The sequence below is a fragment of the Chlorocebus sabaeus genome, chromosome 12 (genome assembly GCF_047675955.1).
Source record: "Chlorocebus sabaeus isolate Y175 chromosome 12, mChlSab1.0.hap1, whole genome shotgun sequence".
NCBI lineage: Eukaryota > Metazoa > Chordata > Mammalia > Primates > Cercopithecidae > Chlorocebus > Chlorocebus sabaeus.
In genome coordinates, this window is record NC_132915.1 from 35,994,304 (window position 1) to 36,013,497 (window position 19,194).

The 19,194-nt window shown below is 47.0% G+C and overlaps 1 long non-coding RNA gene across 4 annotated transcripts in view; it reads left to right on the top strand.

The window, feature by feature from the left end:
- LOC119624358 (uncharacterized) overlaps positions 1-16,774 on the top strand; it is a 53,920-nt gene extending 37,146 nt beyond the window's left edge. For 2 of the 4 annotated variants that reach the window (XR_012094783.1, XR_012094780.1), the window contains 2 exons: positions 5,666-5,800; positions 16,299-16,774. This is a non-coding gene — a long non-coding RNA (uncharacterized lncRNA). Of the gene's footprint in view, positions 1-4,011; positions 4,124-5,665; positions 5,801-8,349; positions 9,061-16,298 lie in introns of all 4 variants that reach the window. The other 2 variants (XR_012094784.1, XR_012094782.1) reach the window with 2 other exon arrangements.
- Positions 16,775-19,194: the final 2,420 nt, after the last annotated feature.

Genomic DNA, 19,194 nt, shown 5'->3' on the forward strand with positions numbered 1-19,194 from the left:
GGGTCAGAATCAGTTCAGATAAAAATCTAGATCAGACGAGAGCCAGGGGACGTCTCCCACCGGTCTCCGCTGGCTGTCCTATAGCGCATCCGCCAGGACTGCGTCAGCTTCAGTTTCAGACCTCACGAGTCACACATACAGGTTCAGAACAGACACAGACAGACAAACAGAGATGAGTCGGCTCACCTATCAGCAGATCGATCCTGGTAGATCCGTTGACCAGGGGTCTGGTGGGCTTGGGGAACCCCGGACGAGCCCCAGGTGTAATGCCCAGACTGTTTGTCCCCAAAGAAGACCACCAGAGTCCAGAGTCAAAGCCAAGCGGCAAGGATCTTTTACTGCAAGTTCGAACTTGGTCCCTCCATTCCACCGCATACAAGAGGGCCTCGAACAATGCGAGTGCTTGCTTTTTATAACCCGATGTAAATAGGATACGTAAAGTTACAGAGGAACAAGGGAATTCTTTTGGTTACAGCATTACACTTGGTTTACATTTTAAGTTATACATTTAGTAGTTTTTCTATTGGTTCCCGCGCTTTCAGTAAAACTACAAACGGCTGTGTCCTTATCGGGGATTTTCCAGGTGGTGTTTGTACTGGGCTCAGGAAGTTGAGAGATATATGGTGGGATGTGTTTGTACTGGGCCTGTTTGTGTTGAGCCCGGGGCTGAGGAATGTGCCTGATTTCTTTCAATAGTCACCCCACCTATTTGAAAACAAACAAACAACAACAAAGAAAAAAAATAGAGAAGCTGATCCTGGCTCTGTGTGACTTTGAGCAAATTACTCAGTCTTATGGTGAGGTAGTTTATCTGTAATATGGGACTATTCACTGGGTAATAACTTCACTGAGGGTAATAGGTGCTAAAACCTGTGGAGCACTTAGAACAGTGCTTGACAAATACTAAGTTCTGTATAAATGTTGGCAATTCTATACCACTTTAAATTGAAGTGTTATATTGTATACTTTATTAGTAATACACTCAAGGACACATGTAGGGAGTGTTTCAGAAGTTTTGTGGATATTGAAAGAATAGAGGGCAAACCATATTTTTAACTTGCAATATCCCCATATTTTTGGCTTCATTATATTCCCACGTGTCCTTCCAACAAAGTAAACATGTCGCCCAGCCGTTGAAATCATCTCCTACTCTTATCCAGACTTTTCATCTGAAACGGTTATATGCAACAGGCACAAAAGCATTTTCATAGAAAAACATTTTAATGCAGTTTAACCAGAAAGACACATCATGTTCAGAATTATTCAGGAAAAAATCTTAAATTTTTAAACATTTAAAAAATAGGGGCCGGGCACAGTGGCTCACGCCTGTAATCCCAGCACTTTGGGAGGCTGAGGCGGGCAAATCACGAGGTCAGGAGATCAAGACCATCCTGGCTAACATGGTGAAACCCCGCCTCTACTAAAAATACAAAAAAATTAGCTGGGCGTGGTGAAGGACGCCTGTAGTCCCAGCTACTCGGGAGACTGAGGCAGGAGAATGGCGTGAACCCGGGAGGCGGAGCTTGCAGTGAGTGGAGATCTTGCCACTGCACTTCAGCCTGGGCAACAGAGCAAGACTCTGCCTCAAAAAAAAAAAAAAAAGTGTTTTGAAGGCCAGGTGCGCTTGCCAAGGTGGGTGGGTCACCTGAGGTCAGGAGTTCGAGACCAGCCTGACCAACAAGGTGAAGCACCGTCTCTATTAAAAATACAAAAATTAGCCGGGTATGGTGGCAGTCACCTGTAGTCCCAGCTACTCAGGAGGCTGAGACAGGGGAAATGCTTGAATCCAGGAGGCGGAGGTTGCAATGGGCCACGATCGCACCCGCTGGAGCGCCAGTGCACTCCAGTCTGGGTGACAGAGTGAGACTCCGTCTCAAAAAAAAAACCAAAAAAGTTTCCAGACTGGGCGTGGTTGTGGGGAAAAGAAAGAGAGATCAGCCTGTTACTGTGTCTATATAGAAAGAAGCAGACATAAGAGACTCCATTTGGTTCTGTATTTGAGATGCTGTTAATCTGTGACCCTACCCCCAACCTTGTCCTTGCAAGAGACATGTGCTGTGGTGACTCAAGGTTTAATGGATTTTGGGCTGTGCAGGATGTGTCTTTGTTAAACAAGTGTCTGAAGGCAGCTTGCTGGTTAAAAATCCTGCCCGTCCCTGGGCAATGGAATATCTCGGTGTGAGACCCGATTGTATGCTCTGTTTACTGAGATAGGAGAAAACTGCCTTACGGCATAAGGTGGGACTTGCTGGCCGGACTGGCTGGAGCAATGCTGCTGAGAGGTTTATGGAGATGTTTGCATATGCGTATCAAGGCACAACATTTTCCTTTGAACTTATTCATGTCACAGAGATCTTTGTCCATATGTCTTACTGCTAATTTTCTCCCTAAAATGATCCTATTGTCCTGCCACTCCCTTATCTTTAAGATGGTAAAGATAATTATCAATAAATACTAAGGGAACTCAGAGACCGGTGCCAGCCTGGGTCCTCTGTAAGCTGAGCACCGGTCTCCTGGGCCCACATTTTCTTTCTCTATACTTTGTCTCTGTCTCTCATTTCTTTTCTCAAGTCTCTCCTTCCGCCTAATGAGAAACGCCCACAGGTGTGGAGGGGCAGGACACCCCTTCACACAGTGGCTCACGCCTGTAATCCCAACACTTTGGGGGGCGGAGGCGGGTGGATCACAGGAGGCCAGGAGTTTGAGACCAGCCTGGACATGGGGAAACCCCGTTCCTACCAAAAAATGCAAAAATTAGGTGGGCGTGATGGCACATGCCTGTAATCCCAGCTTCTCAGGAGGCTGAGGCATGAGAATCACTTGAACCCATGAGGCTGCAGTTGCAGTGAGCCGAGATGGCGCCACTGCACTCCAACCTGGGCGACAGCGAAATTCTGTTTCAAAAAATGAAATGAAATAAAATGAAATGAAATAAAAAACCGAAGGTCTTCAGAGCACCTCCGACCAGAGGAGGTTAAAGCTCATCTACAACAGCTTGCAGCAAACTTGCTTTGATAAACAGTCTGGGGCCAGGAGGTACCCACAGTCCTAGTTACGCCAAATTCAGGCCGAAGGGCGACCTGTGTCCGTGCTCCTGACAAACTTCCAGCCCCCATTGCCCATCGGAGCCTCGTCCAGGTGTCCCCATCTAAAGGCTGCGCAGGGCAGGTGCCACAAAATGAGGCGCGTTTTGCAAACAAACGCGGCGGTTGCTCCAAGGTCTCGAGTAACCGATTAGCAAAACCCAGGTCTTCCCACTTAGGGAAGATGGCCCAAGAGCAAGAAGGCGAAACAAGAGGCCACCGGACCCGCGGAGCCCTGAGCTCAGATGTCGCCCACTGCTGGGCGCCGTCTCTGACTCCCGGAGCCCAGATGCGTGCTGGGACTTGGTGCAATCCAGCTCCACGGCCGCACGTCCCACAACACCCTTCACGTCCGTTCCTCGGTTTCCCCACCTTGGGAAGGCCAAGACTTCCCAGGCTTTAGGGGGCAGGAAGCTGCGAGAAAGTGGCGCTTGCTTAGGTGAGGCGCGAAGGATGGCATTAGGGAGAGGAAGGTTACTGGAACCTTCCTGGCCATGGACGACCGCTGGGTTCTAGGCGCCTGCTAGCCCCAGCGGTTGACGGTCATGTGATACGCCCTAGTGTACCTTTCCTGCAGCGTGTTATGTGACGCACAGAGAACGTCGCTTCCAGAGGACCACTTTTTTTTCGTAACTGACAGTAGTAATCTGGCAGTTTACACTCTCATTGCCTGTATTGCCTCTCACCTTTTTAGCCAGGCTCTTGACCTGCCCGGCCAGAAAGTTGCCACTGGGGTAAGGTGGACTGCGAGGGGGAATAGGGAAGGGTCTCAGCAGTTTCTGCACAAGTCTTCCACACCAGATTCCGGACGCGGCAGATAGGGAAAGCAAGGGCTAGTAAGGCAGTTTCCTCTTGTGTTCCCTATTCTTGTTGAGACTGTAGGTATGGTGGAGTGAGCCTCTGGCTGACCTTTGTCCCTCCTGCCAAGACTTTCTTGCAGGACTATTCCTCACCCAGTGGATGAGTTTGCCTTCTTGGTCGGTGACAGTACAGTGACCACAACCAAGGATTTGACAAGGGGATCTTACTACTTGCAACAAGTAAGGAAAACACTGGGGGTAATTCTTAAAGCAGTGCCTCCCTGAACAAAGGTGAAAACAGTGCTTTTATTAGGTCAAGTCGTATGTAGAGGTGGAGCAAAAGCTGCGCTGGTGCAGTTTCCATCATGTTTCTACATACCTCTCATGCATGGAAAATAGCGAATAAGGCTGGGTGCAGTGGTTCATGCCTGTAATCCTAGCACTTTGGGATGCTGAGGCAGGCAGATCACCTGAGGTCGGGAGTTCAAGAACAAACTGACCAACATGGAGAGAAACCCCGTCTCCACTAAAAATACAAAGGTAGCTGGGCGTAGTGGCACATGCCTGTAATCACAGCTACTAGGGAGGCTGAGGCAGGAGAATCGCTTCAATCCGGGAGACGGAGGTTGCTGTGAGCCGAGACTGCGCCATTGCACTCCAGCCTTGGCAACAAGAGTGAAACTCCATCTCACAAAAGAAAAAAAAAAAAAAAGAAAGAGAGAGAGAGAGAAAGAAAGGGAAACGAAAGGAGAGGGAAGTTGTGGGGAGGGGACGGAAGGAGGGACGTCTGACGCCTGTAATCCCAGCACTTTGGAAGGCTGATGAGGGAGGGTGGCTAAAGGCCAGGAACCCAAGACCAGCCTAGGCAACATAGGGAGATCCACCCTATTTTAAAAAAAGGAGAGAGAGAGAAAGAAAATGGCGAAAAAGAAGCTCCTCCCTGTGAGACAGGGCAGGGACCCCCTCTTTTTTTTTTTTTTTTTTTTGAGACGGAGTCTCACTCTGTCGCCCAGGCTGGAGTGCAGTGGCCTGATCTCAGCTCACTGCAAGCTCCGCCTCCCGGGTTTACGCCATTCTCCTGCCTCAGCCTCCCTAGTAGCTGGGACTACAGCTGCCTGCCACCACGCCCAGCTAATGTTTGCATTTTTAGTAGAGATGGGGTTTTACCATGCTGGCCAGGCTGTTCTCGAACTCCTGACCTCAGGCGATCTGCCTGCCTCGGCCTCCCGAAGTGTTGGAATTATAGGCATGAGCCACCATGCCCAGCCAGATGTATTAATATTTATAGTTTATCTTTTTTTTTTTTTTGAAATGGAGTTTTGCTCTTTTTGCCCAGGCTGGAGTGCAATGGTGGGATCTTGGCTCACTGCAACCTTGGCTCACGGCAACCTCTGCCTCCTGGGTTCAAGCAATTCTCCTGCCTCAGCCTTCCAAGTAGCTGGGATTATAGGCATGCTCCACCACGCCCAGATTATTTTCTATTTTTAGTGGAGACCAGGTTTCTCCATGTTGGTCAGGCTGGTCTCGAACTGCCAACCTCAGGTGATCTGCCCACCTCAGCCTCCCAAAGTGCTGGGATTACAGACGTGAGCCACTGCCCCTGGCCTTATAGTTTATCTTCTAGTGGTCTGTCCTCATCTGAAAATGTGAAAAGTGGGTACCTGAGATAATTCACCATTTTGAAGATTCATTGTTTCTTGGAACCGAAATCGATCTCAGAAGTATAACCCTGCACTACTGAGAAACTTAACCAAGGACAAATACAATCCCTTCACTCCACAGACAGCTGACATGATGGTCTGTGACCTGAAGGTTATTGAATAGTTGGAGTGTTCTGCATTCATGTGGAAGAGGCTAAAGGATGTTTGATGAAGCACTATGGGCTGCCCTGGAAGAGGACTGAAGAAGCAGCTGCAGGTGAGTGCTGCTCTGAACATAATCCAGGGCACTTTCTGCATACTTGGTGGTTCTGTCACACTTAAAAACAATGTTAATTTCTTTATTTTTATTTTTTTAGAATCAAGGTCTCTGTTGCCCAGGCTGGAGGGCAGCAGTGCAATCACAGCTCACTGCACCCTCAACATCCCAGGCTCAGGTGATTCTCCCACTCCAGTCTTCCAAGTAGCTGGGATTACCAGTGCATGCTGCCATGCCTGGCTTTTTTTTTTTTTTCCTTAATTTTAAATTAATAATTTTTTTTTCTTTCTTTTTTTTTTTTTTTTTTGAGACAGAGTCTCTCTCTCTCTCTCCCGCCCAGGACAGAGGGCAGTGGCGCAATCTGGGCTCTCTGCAACCTTCACCTCTCAGGTTCAAGCGATTCTTGTGCCTCTGCCTCCCAAGTAACCGGGACCACAGGCATGCGCCACCAACCTAATTTTTGTATTTTTAGTAGAGACAGGGTTTTGCCATGTTGGGCAGGCTGGTCTCGAACTCCTGGCCTCAAGCTACCTGCCCACCTCGGCCCCCCAAAGTGCTGCGATTACAGGTATGAGCCACCATGCCTGGCCCTCTTTTTTTTCTTTCTTTCCTGAGACAGAGTCTCTCTCTTTTGCCCAGGCTGTAGCTCAGTGGCATGGTCTCGGCTCACTGCAACCTCCGCCTCCCAGGTTCAAGCAATTCTCCTGCCTCAGCCGCCTGAGTAGTTGGGATTACAGGTGCCTGCCATCACACCTGGCTACGTTTTTGTATTTTTAGTAGAGACTGAGCTTCACTATGTTGGCCAGGCTGGTCTCAAACTCCTGACCTGGTGATCTGCCCACCTTGGCCTGCCAAAATGCTGGGATTACAGGAGTGAGCCACTGTGCCCGGTCCATTTTTTAATTTTTGTAGACATTGGGTCTCACTATGCTGCCCTGGTTGGTCTTGAGCTCCTGGGCTCAAGCAATCCTATTGTCTTGACCTCCCAAAGATCTGGAATTATAGGCATGAGCCTCTGTGCCTGGCCTAAAAGCAATGTTTAAATCCAATTACAAATTAGAATTTGTTTTTGTAGTTATAGAGGAACTGCTCCATGCTGGTTCCCCAAGAGCCTAGATATTCTGGTCGCCTTGACAAATTTGGCACCCAGCCTGAGCCTGGTAAGGTCACGAAGACTTTTTGGAAGAAAGAGAGATGCGGGCCAGATTAAGGGCCATGATAAGACTCCCTGGGATCTTGTAGTGCATGCTCTTGTCTAAGCAGTGAATTGGGAGGATTAAGTTTCTTCCCAGTGTCCTAGTTGTTACTAGACTGTGTGGGCTGGGTTAGATGAAATGAAAAGATTTCCCAGGATCTGATAGTACATACTACCTGTCAGCGAATATTTGGAGATTTAGAGGCTGGGGTTGGTGGCTCACGCCTGTATTCCTTGCACTTTGGGAGGCTGAGGTGGGCAGATCACTTGAGCCCGGGAGTTTGACACAAGCCTGGGCAACATGGCAAAACACTATCTCTACAATTTTTTTTTTTTTTTTTTTTTTGAGGTGGAGTTTCGCTCTTGTTTCCCAGGCTAGAGTGCAATGGTGCGATCTCGGCTCACTGCAACCTCCGTCTCCCAGGTTGAAGTGATTCTTCTGCCTCAGCCTCCAGAGTAGCTGGGATTACAGACATGCACCACCGTGCCCAGCTAATTTTGTATTTTTAGTAGAGATGGGGTTTCTCCATGTTGGTCAGGCTGGTCTCAAACTCTCGACCTCAGATGATCTGCCTGCCTCCACATTCCAAAATGCTGGAATTACAGGCATGAGCCACTGCACCCGGCCTGCAAAAATTTTTTTAAAAAATTAGCTGGGTGTAGTGGCACACACCTGTGGTCTTAGCTACTTCGGAGGCTGAGGTGGGAGGATCGCTTGAGCCCAGGAGGTTGAGGTTGCAGTGAGTTGAGATCGCACCACTGCACTCCAGCCTGGGCAACAGAGCGATATATGACAGAGTTATACACTGTCTCAAAAACAAAAATAAAACAAAAACAAAAACAACAAAACTCAAAAAACAAGGGATTTACAGTGGTAGGATTGAAGCAGCTGCCTGATGGTGTCTTAGTTGTAAAAGGTTGTAGATGCTTGGCTGGGTGCCGTACACTTTGGGAGGCCGAGGTGGGTGGATTACCTGAGATCAGGATTTCGAGACCAGCCTGCCCAACATGGAGAAACCCCGTCTCTACTAAAAATACAAAATATTAGCCGGGTGTGGTGGTGGGCGCCTGTAATCCCAGTTACTCGGGAGGCCGAGGCAGGAGAATGGCGTGAACCCGGGAGGCGGAGCTTGCAGTGAGCCAAGATCGCGCCAGTGGACTCCAGCCTGAGCAACAAGAGCAAAACTCCTCAAAAAAAAAAAAAAAAAAGAAGAAAAAAAAAGTTTGTAGATGCTGAGCAGAAGGCAACTTAAATCTAAAAGTAAGTCCAACACTGTGCTTACTGGTATGGAACTGCTCCTGTCACACCCCCTGATCTCTTTCTCTCTCTTACCCTGACCTCTGTTCCGTTAAGGAAAGAAATGTCCACTCTGCTCCAGTCAACCCCACTGCCGATGTCTTCTGCACTGCCTTGCACTCCCTGAAGAGAGCCTGGGCAACAGAGCGAGACTCCGTCTCAAAAAAAAAAAAAAAGAATGGGGACTAGGTGGATAGATTTACTACACTGAAGCCCTCCAGCAGTCTAAGAACTGACACCTCTTACAAAGGAAAGGACTGCATGTTTCTGATGAAGCTACCATGACCCGCCAGATTTCCAACTCCTGCCAAAATTAATATTTTTGTCTGTAGTAGAAGAGGCCATACCATCGTGGCCCTTGAAACTTACTGTATTATGTTTTATTTGGTGAACAGTTCACATACCCAAATGGTTGTAACTGATACTGCTGAATATATTGTAAGAACAGAAGTGTTAAGTATGTATAACACTTCTTTTGATTGTAAGGAATGTTCCCAGTGGGGAAATGCCATAATCAAAACAGTGATTGTGGGATGAATATTAGTATGAAGAGCTTACCTTCATGCTAATAAAACAGTACAGGATGCCAGAAGGAAGGGAGGAGAGGGGATAATATCACTATACTGATGAAGGAGCTAGAAGAAAGAGGAGTGCTTAAGGAGACTATCCAGCAGGCTGTTGAGACTGACCTCTCATTTGAAACAGTTTTAATGAGCCTTTTCATCTGCAACTGACAGTTATGCTGACTGGAGCCTGTGGCAATAGGCAGTAAGTACCATATGGGGTTTTGGGCACAGCATTTGCCTGACACTGCAGCCTGGTATACTCCATTTAAGCAGCAATTGTTGGCTTGTTAGTGAGTGCTTTTGGACACTTAGAAGCTAACAAAGCATCAGCAGGTATTGTTATATTCTGACATGTCCTTTTTTGGATGGATCAAAAATGAAAACATCAACAAAGGAGGTAATGTTCAGCAAGCATCATTTTTTAATGGAAATGGTATATCCAAGAAAGAAGTAAACTGGATGTATTACTTTTTTTTTTGAGATGGAGTCTTGCTCTGTCGCCCAGGCTGGAGTGCAATGGTGTGATCTTGGCTCACTGCAACCTCCACCTCCCAGGTTCAAGCGATTCTCTTGCTTCAGTCTCCTGAGCAGCTGGGACTACAGGCATGTGCTACCACTCCCAGTTAATTTTTGTATTCTTAGTAGAGATGGGGTTTCACGATGTTGAACAGGATGGTCTCGATCTCTTGACCTCGTGATCTGCCCACCTTGGCCTCCCAAAGTGCTGGGATTATAGGCGTGAGCCACAGCGTCTGGTCACTGGGTGTATTACTTTCTTATTGCCACTGTTACAAATTTAGTGACTTAAAATGACATAAATGTATTGTCTTGCAGTTCTGAAAGAAGTCCAAAATGAGTTTCACTGGGCTGAAATCAAGGTGTTGGCAGGACTGCACTCCCTCCAGAGGCTGTGGGGGAGGATCAATTTCCTTGCCTTTTCCAGTTTCTGGAGGCTCTCCTCATTTCTTGGGTCATGACACCTTCCTCACATTGTTTCAATCTTTTGCTTACTTCATCACATCTCCTACTTCCTCTTTTGGAGTCAAATCTCCCTCTGCCTCTTTGTTTTAAAAAATCTAATGTGATCCACTTATCCTTCAGGAAGATCGAGGCCAAGGCTGTTGTGACTACGTTCCACCAGGTAGCATGTTGGAGGGATAGAGCAGTGTGTTTGGAGGTGGTGCAGAAGGGACGACCTTGACTTGTAGCAACTGAGGGTGAATACACTGGGCTCTTGCTGGAGTGCATCTAGTGTATGTGTGACTTTCTCTGTTTCTGCTCTAGTATCAGAGATTTGCCTATCAACCTTTATGATATTTTTCTGGATAGTGGTAATTGCCTTGTATAATGTTTCTTTTGTTGACTAATTATCCATCTTCTCTGTCATATGTCACAGATTCTCTCTTTTTTATATTTATTTTTTGAGACGAGTTTTGTTCTTTTTGCCCAGGCTGCAATGGCATCATCTTGGCTCACTACAATCTCTGTCTTCCCAGATCAGGCAATTCTCCTGCCTCAACCTCCCAAGTAGCTGGGATTACAGGCACCTGTCACCACATCTGGCTAATTTTAAAAATATTTTTAGTAGAGATGGTTTTTGTTTTTTTTTTTTCCTTGAGACAGAGTCTCAATCTGTTGCCCAGGCTGGAGTGCAGTGGCACGATCCCGGCTCACTGCAACCTCCACCTCTCTGGTTCAAGCACTTCCCCTGCTTCAGCCTCCCAAGTAGCAGGCGCACGCCACCACACCCAGCTATTTTTTTTGTATATTTAGTAGAGATGGGGTTTCACCATGTTGGCCAGACTGGTCTCGAACTCCTCAGGCAATTCGCCCACCTCGGCCTCCCAAAGTGCTGGGACTACAGGTGTGAACCACCACGCCTGGCCCAGATTCTGTTTTTAAAACTGGTCAGCCCCTCAAACCAGAATAGGTTCAGAGAGACTTCCGAGATTCTCTATTTGTCTGAAGTGTAAATGTTTTGAAGGTTTTCTTGGCTGACTCAATGTAATCAAGAATCTCTAATAGTTTTGTGCCCCCCTGAGACTGCTCACTCAATCAATCCCACTGTCAGCAAGTTCTCTTTCCCTGTCCTTCTGGCCAGCTAAGTCAGTGATAACACATCTGGCTGCCACCAGCTCGGAGCTATCTCCTCAACCACTTTCATCAGGGAATGCTTCAAGACCACAGTGCTCTCCTGTCTTGGAAACACCTTCACCTTCCTCCGCTTCTCTTTGGTTACCATGGTCACCCTCCGCACTGCTTTCCTCTACTCTTGGGCAGGTGGTCCCATCAATACCTCCTCCTCCTCCGAGGTTACCTCCCAAGGTGCCATTCATCACTGACAATCATGTTTGCACTACTAAAAGAATTGCCTTAATCTTTTTATCCATCTATGGGTTTTTGGGTTTCTTTTTTGAGATGGAGTCTTGTTCTGTCTCCCAGGCTGGAGTGCAGTGGCTCAATCTGGACTCACTGCAACCTCTGCCTCCCAGGTTCAAGCAATTCTCCTGCCTCAGCCTCCTAAGTAGCTGGGATTACAGGCATGCACCACCACACCTGGCTAATTTTGTATTTTTAGTAGAGACGGGATTTCGCCATGTTGGCCAGGCTGGTCTCAAACTCCTGACCTCAGGTGGTCCTCCTGCCTTGGCCTCCCAAAGTGCTGGGATTATAGGTGTGAGCCACTGCTCCTGGTCCGATTCTTTGTATTTGTAAAAAGCATAATGTACTTCAATATATTCAAAATTAGACTATTATTTAGAAGTATATCAATTTGCAGCCAGGGCAGTGGCTCACAACTGTCCTTTATACATATCAGATGGTAGTACAGGGCCGAGCATGGTGGTTCATGCCTATAATCTCAGAACTTTGGAAGGCCCGAGGTGGGTGGATCACCTGAGGTCAGGAGTTCGAGACCAGCCTGGCCACCATGGAGAAACCCCATCTCTACTAAAAATACAAAAATTAGCCAGGCACGTAATCCCAGCTACTTGGGAGGCTGAGGCAGGAGAATTGCTTGAACCCGGGAGGTGGAGGTTGCAGTGAGCTGAAATTGCACTCTAACCTGGGCAACAAGAGCAAAACTTCGTATCAATAAATAAATAAATAAAAGGGAAGGTCGGGTGTGGTGAGCCGAGATCACATCCCTGCACTCCAGCCTGGGCGACAGAGCAAGACTCCGTCTCAAAAAAAAAAAAAAGTAATAATAATTTAATTGAGCAATGAATGATTCACGAATTGGGTAGTCCCCAGAATCACAGCAGATATTCAGAGAGACTCCATGGATGCCTCATGGTCAGAACAAATTTACAGACAAAAAAGAGAAGTGACTACAGAAATCAGAGGTGAGGTCCTTAAGTGGATTGGTTACAGCTCCGCGTTTGTCTTATTTGAACACAATTTGAACACTCCGCAGTGTATGAGTGGTTGAAGTGTGGTTGCTGGGATAGGCCAAGGCTAGTTTTCAATCTTGTCTACCTGTTTAGTTAGGTTGCAGTTTGACCACAAGGACTCAAATACAGAAGCACAGAGTCCTTCTCAGGCCATCTTTAGTTTGCTTTAACAATTACCCCCTTTTGGTCATTTTCTCAATTTTTAGAGATTGACCAAAACTTGAGTCATTGATGTCACTATCACCATCATAAATGTACTTATTTGGTATTGAAACTCACTGGGAAACAGAACACTGTGGGCTTTGCAAGGTGGGAACAAGGACTCAGTAGAGGGTACCTCCTTACACTGGAACATCCTGTTTATAGGAGAAAAACAAAACCTGGTCTGTTCTAGGATCTATGTGTTTCCTTAAAGTCTTAATTTGATTATGTCACATTTAACACGAGCAACTCCATTTTTGTTTGGTTTGGTCTGTTGGGGCCTAGTGCATAAGCTCAGTCCAAAACAATGGCCTGCCATAATTTTGTTTAAAAAAATTACCCCTTTTTGGTCAGGTTCTCACTTAGGTGACAGCGTGACCAAAACTTAGGGCCTTAGAACCACTTTCCGTTACCATCGTTTTGGGTTTCCAGTCTCAGTATGTCATTTATAGGTTACGGTGTCCTCATGGTCGCACATTTCTTTCACTTCTTGTCATTCTAGTTGAACAGAGACCATTTGACATTCTAGAGATGGCTGCATGTAAACATCTAAAACCTTTGGGAGAATACAGTGCACCAGGGAGACTATTATTATTACTATCAGGAGGATAATACCAACAGTTTGGAGTATGCTCCTCACCCAGGGTCGCCATAAACCAAACCACCTAAAATCAAATAGATGAAAGAATGAGGCCGGGGCCGGGCGTGGTGGCTCACTTCTGTAATCCCAGCACTTGGGAGGTCAAGGTGGGCGGATCATGAGGTCAGGAGATTGAGACCATCCTGGTTAACATGGTGAAACCCTGTCTCTACTAAAAATACAAAAAATTAGCCAGGCGTGGTGGCGGTCACCTGTAGTCCCAGCTACTCGGGAGGCTGAGGCAGGAGAATGGCGTGAACTTGGGAGGTGGAGCTTGCAGTAAGCCGAGATCATGCCCTTGCACTCCAGCCTGGGCGACAGAGCAAGATTCCGTCTCAAAAAAAGAAAAAAAAAGAATGAGGCCGGGAGTTGTGGCTCATGCCTGTAATCCCAGCACTTTGGGAGGCCAACGTGGGTGGATCATCTGAGGTCAGGAGTTGGAGACCAGCCTCCCAAAGTACTGGGATTACAGGCGTGAGCCACCGTACCCAGCCAGAAAGTAAAATTTAAGAAGGTTAAGAAGGGAAGCCAGACATTGTTCATACAGGGGAAGAGAATCAACAAATGGTAAAGGTCACACAGATATCAATCAGAAAGTACTCATTTCCTAAGCCAGGATTGAACCCGGCCCACTATTGTAAAATGGCAGAGATCAAAAGAAAGTACTACCACGTGGTGGCCGGGCATGATGGCTCACGCCTGAAATTGCAGCACTTTGGGAGGCCGAGATGAGCGGATCATTTGAGGTCAGGAGTTCGAGACCAGTATGGCCAACATTGTGAAACCCTGTCTCTACTGAAAATACAAAAATTAGCTGGACGTGGTGGCACACGCCTGTAGTCCCAGCTACTGGGGAGGCTGAGGCAGGAGAACAGATTGAAACTGGGAGGAGGAGATCGCAATAAGCTGAGATCCCACCATTGCACTCTAGCCTGGGTGACAGAGTAAGACTTTGTCTCCAAAAAAAAAAAAAAAAAAGAAGAAAGTACCACCACGTGGTTACAAGGTCAAGCTCCCCAAGGACATAAAAGAAGATAGAGACCTCATCCAGTTTTGTTTTATTTTCAGAGAAAGTTTGTAACTGACCAGTTTGTAACTGACCAGTTTTCTGGGCTGGCTTGCCTGTTAGTTAGCTAAGACAAACCAAATTTGACAAAGTTGCTCTGCTTAAAAAACAAAACTCAGGCTCTGGGACAGTTGCAGATTTAAGACTCGAAAGACAAAGTTGGGAAAACATCATGGATGCTGGCTGGACCAGCTGGGTCATCATTGCCTACAGAAAACGGCTTGTTTCTGATGGGACCATCTGAAATTGATCTGCTCATTGGCTCTGTTTCTGTTACAGAGACTGTTTGCATTTCTAAGTAATGATTCCTGCTAAAGCTGCACACTGTGGGAGGGCACATCTCGGCAAGTGTGACCCTTCCACCCAGTACTGAGAGATCAGACTCTGGACCCTGTCTCAGGGCCATCTTACTGCTGCAGGCTTCTTGCATTTGGCTTTTGGTATTAGATGCAGTTTGCAACAGTGAACTGATACCTTGTCTCTACTTCCGTTCCCCTGGTATACATGTTACAGGAAAGCGGTCCCAATCCAGACCCCAAGAGAGGGTTGTTGGATCTCACGCAAGAAAGAATTGAGGGCGAGTCCATAAAGTGAAAGCAAGTTTATTAAGAAAGTAAAGGAATAAAAGAATGGCTACTCCATAGACAGAACAGCCCCAAAGGCTGCTGGTTGCCATTTTTATGGTTGTTTCTTCATGATATGCTAAACAAGGAGTGGGTTATGCTTCCCCTTTTTAGACCATATAGGGTAACTTCCTGATGTTGCCATGGCATTTGTAAACTGTCATGGCGCTGGTGAGAGTGTAGCAGTGAGGACGACCAGAGGTCACATTCATTGCCATCTTGGTTTTGGTGGGTTTTAGCCGGCGTCTTTGCTGCAGCCTGTTTTATCAGCAAGGTCTTTATGACCTATATCTTGTGCTGACCTCCTATGTTATCCTGTGACTTAGAATGCGTTAACTCTCTGAGAATGCAGCCCAGCAGGTCTCAGCCTTATTTTACCAGCCCCTATTCAAGATGGAGTTGGTCTGGTTCAAATGCCTCTGACACACACAACTTACTAAGGCACTTTAATTTAGTGATTAAATGCAGCTGTCCTGAGAAAGAGATTGATCACTTCAAGGCTGCTACCTGGATAAGTGATCAGGATGAAAAAGAAGTGGAAAGTTATGTAAACCCATTTTTTTTTTTTTTTTGAGACAGAGTTTTGCACTTGTTGCCTAGGCTGGAGTACAATGGCGCAATCTCGGCTCACCACAACCTCCGCCTCCTGAGTTCAAGTGATTCTCCTGCCTCAGCCTCCCGAGTAGCTGGGATTACAGGCATGTGCCACCACGCCCAGCTAATTTTGTATTTTTAGTAGAGATGGGGTTTCTCCATGTTGGCTGGTCTCGAACCCCTGACCTCAGGTGATCTGCCTGCCTCAGCCTCCCCAAGTGCTGGGATTACAGGCATGAGCCACTGTGCCTGGCCCCTATTTTTTAAATGTTTAAAAATTTAAGAATTTTTTTCCTGAATAATTCTGAACATGATGTGTCTTTCTGGTTAAACTATATTAAAATGTTTTTCTGTGAAAATGCTTTTGTGGCTGTTGAATACAACCCTTTCAGATTAAAAGTCTGGATAAGAGTAGGAGATGATTTTAATGGCCGGGCGCAGTGGTTTATGCCTGTAATCCCAGCACTTTGGGTGGCCGAGGAGAGTGGATCACCTTGTGGCTTATGTCTGTAATCCCAGCACTTTGGGAGACTGAGGTGGGCGGATCACCTGAGGTCAGGAGTTTGAGACCAGCCTGACCAACACGGAGCAACCCCATTTCTACTAAAAAAACAGAATTAGCTGGGTTTGGTGGCACATGGCTGTAATTCCAGCTACTTGGGAAGGCTGAGGCAGGAGAATCGCTTGAACCCAGGAGGCGGAGGTTGCGGTGGGCCGAGATGGTGCCACTGCACTGCAGCCTGGACAACAAGAGTGAAACTCTGTCTCAAAAAAGAAAAAAAAGAAAAGAGTGGGAGATGATTTTTTAAATGTCTTGATCGTTGAATGGAACGCAACTCATTTTGTAACAATGGGGGAAAAAACAAAATCCGGGCACCTGGGGAGATGGGCTGGTGAAGGGTGTTAATGATCTTTGTTTTTCAGAACAAAGCCTTCCCGCTTCCTGAACGAAAACTCCATTGTGCTGCCTTTTCAAGCTGCTGTGAATGCTTTGAATTCAAACTAACTATTGAGCCTATGCTCAACCTGACCACACTGCCTAGGAGGGGGTGAGTAACCTGCCACCCGCCCTTTCCTGCAGAATGCCTACAGATGCTGTCCATACTCATGAAGCTTATGTCATAGGTAAATCAAACTGTTTGGGATTGACTGTCCCAGGTAGTGCCTCTGAAACCAAGGACTGAACTGCCTTGGTGAGTTCAGTGAGAACCTAGAGTGAGAGGGCCCATAGTAAAAGGCTGCAAATTGTTAATGGGAGACTTATGCTTGTCCTATGCGACTCCACTGGAGAAGACTCTTGGAATCTTGCAGACGTTATTCCCCATACTTTGCCACATGCCTTTTCCCTTTGCAGACTGTGTTTTGTATCGTTTCATTGTAATAAATCTTAGTTGTGAGTATGCCTGTATGCCGAGTATTGTCAGTCCTTTCAGTGGATAATCAAACCTGGGAGCGGTCTTGGGGTCCTAAATACAGAGGTGCACTTGGCTACTACAGCTGTGCAGCTTCAAAGAAAACTACTTAAAACTATACACAGAAGGCCGGGCGCGGTGGCTCAAGCCTGTAATCCCAGCACTTTGGGAGGCCGAGACGGGCGGATCACGAGGTCAGGAGATCGAGACCATCCTGGCTAACACAGTGAAACCCCGTCTCTACTAAAAACACAAAAAACTAGCCGGGCGAGGTGGCGGGCGCCTGTAGTCCCCGCTACTCGGGAGGCTGAGGCAGGAGAATGGCGTAAACCCGGGAGGCGGAGCTTGCAGTGAGCTGAGATCCGGCCACTGCACTCCAGCCCGGGCGACAGAGCAAGACTCCGTCTCAATAAAAAAACAAACAAACAAACAAAAAAAAACCAAAAAACTATACACAGAAAAAGGAACTCTTGCTCACTGGGCAGAGTTGTGAGTTATGGTGCTTGCTCTAAAAGAGGCTTCCAAAATGTACCTTGTTTTATTTTCATTGACTGATGACATTAACCAATGAGTGGACATTATAGTCTGGTGGCTGGTTGCAGAAAAACTGGATGATCAAGTCTCAAGCTTTGTGGAGACAAACATTATGGCAACAAATTACACAAGACCCATGTCTTCCATTCATGACCCATGTGATGCCTGTGGAAAAAAGTCCTTTGAGAATAAACATCAATGGAATCAATGAGCTGATTTGACCTGAGCTTCCTAGGTAAGGATCATAGCCACCTGGATACACCATTGCACAGGGCATGGCAATCCATCTACAAGTCAAGACTGGGCCCACAAATTAGCTCTAGCAATTCTAGGACATGAGGCCAAGGGAACGTACCACATGTGCCTGAACTGCTAACTACATAGTTGAGTAACAAAGGGAATGCAGGGACTCATAGTTAGGCCACCGGACCTGGCCAGTCTTGGCAAATCAGCTATGTAATTAAACCTCCTCGATCCTCTGATCTTCCAGCTCTCCCGTGGGAAACTGGGCCACTGGAATTTGTGAGCAGCAAAGAAGAGCCAGGAAATGGGAGACTCTAACATAGTTTATTTTGCTGTCCAGCTAAGTTTTCTGGATTTTGGGAAGTTATAGATAATGATGATAAGAATCATGAATATAAGATGACAGCTCTAAAGTGTTCCTAGGCCGGGCGCGGTGGCTCACGCCTGTAATCCCAGCACTTTGGGAGGCCGAGGCGGGCGGATCACAAGGTCAGGAGATCGAGACCATGGTGAAACCCTGTCTCTACTAAAAATAGAAAAAATTAGCCGGGCGCAGTGGTGGGCGCCTGTAGTCCCAGCTACTCGGGAGGCTGAGGCAGGAGAATGGCGTGAACCCGGGAGGCGGAGCTTGCAGTGAGCCGAGATTGCGCCACTGCACTCCAGCCTGGGAGAGGAAGCCAGACTCCGTCTCAAAAAAAAAAAAAAAAAAAAAAAAAAAAAAAAAAAGTGTTCCTAGTGTGGCCCACATGTCAGGCGGTGGGAGATATTTTAGGGTGGCTCCAGTTATGTTAGGAAGAAACTGCTGAGCCACCTGGGAACAAATCTGGGCATATGGTGTGAGCGAGACATGGGGAGGACTGGTAAAGGATGACATAATTGTCAGGGGTACTGCTCATGCCAAGCATGGCTGTGGCAGGACAGCAGCAACCTTGGCCGCTGGGGAAGACAAAAGCCAGGGAGGGACCATTGATCTCTCAGCTGTTGTCTACGGACTGCTATAGCCACCTTCAGCTTGACCAGCAGGGAATCTTCATCTGAGAATTCTCAATTAGCGATTGCTCTAAATTTAACTGTTGGATCTATGTTGCCTAGAACAAATTTAAGAAAATTGTATAAGGCTGGGCGGGGTGGCTCATGCCTATGATCCCAGCACTTTGGGAGGCTGGGGCAGGTGGATCATTTGAGGGCAGGAGTTTAAGACCAGCCTGGCTAACACAGTGAAAACCCGTCTCTACCAAAAATACAAAAAGTAGCCAGTAGTGGTGGTGTGTGCCTGTAATCCCAGACACTTGGGAGGCTGAGGCACAAGAATCTTGGCACTTGAACTTGGGAGGCAGAGGTTGCGGAGGGCCCAGATTGCACCACTGCACTCCAGCCTGGGCAATAGAGCAAGACCCTGTCTCCAAAAAAAAAAATTGTTTAATTAAAGCATCTGATGGGGTGGACTGTATTTTGAAAAGAGTTCTTAACTGGCTGTAAAAAAAAGGTCACAGCCGGGCGTGGAGGCTCACGCCTGTAATCCCAGCACTTTGACAGGCTGAGGCAGGCGGATCACAAGGTCAGGAAATCGAGACCATCCTGGCTAACATGGTGAAACCCCATCTCTACTAAAAATACAAAAAAATTAGCTG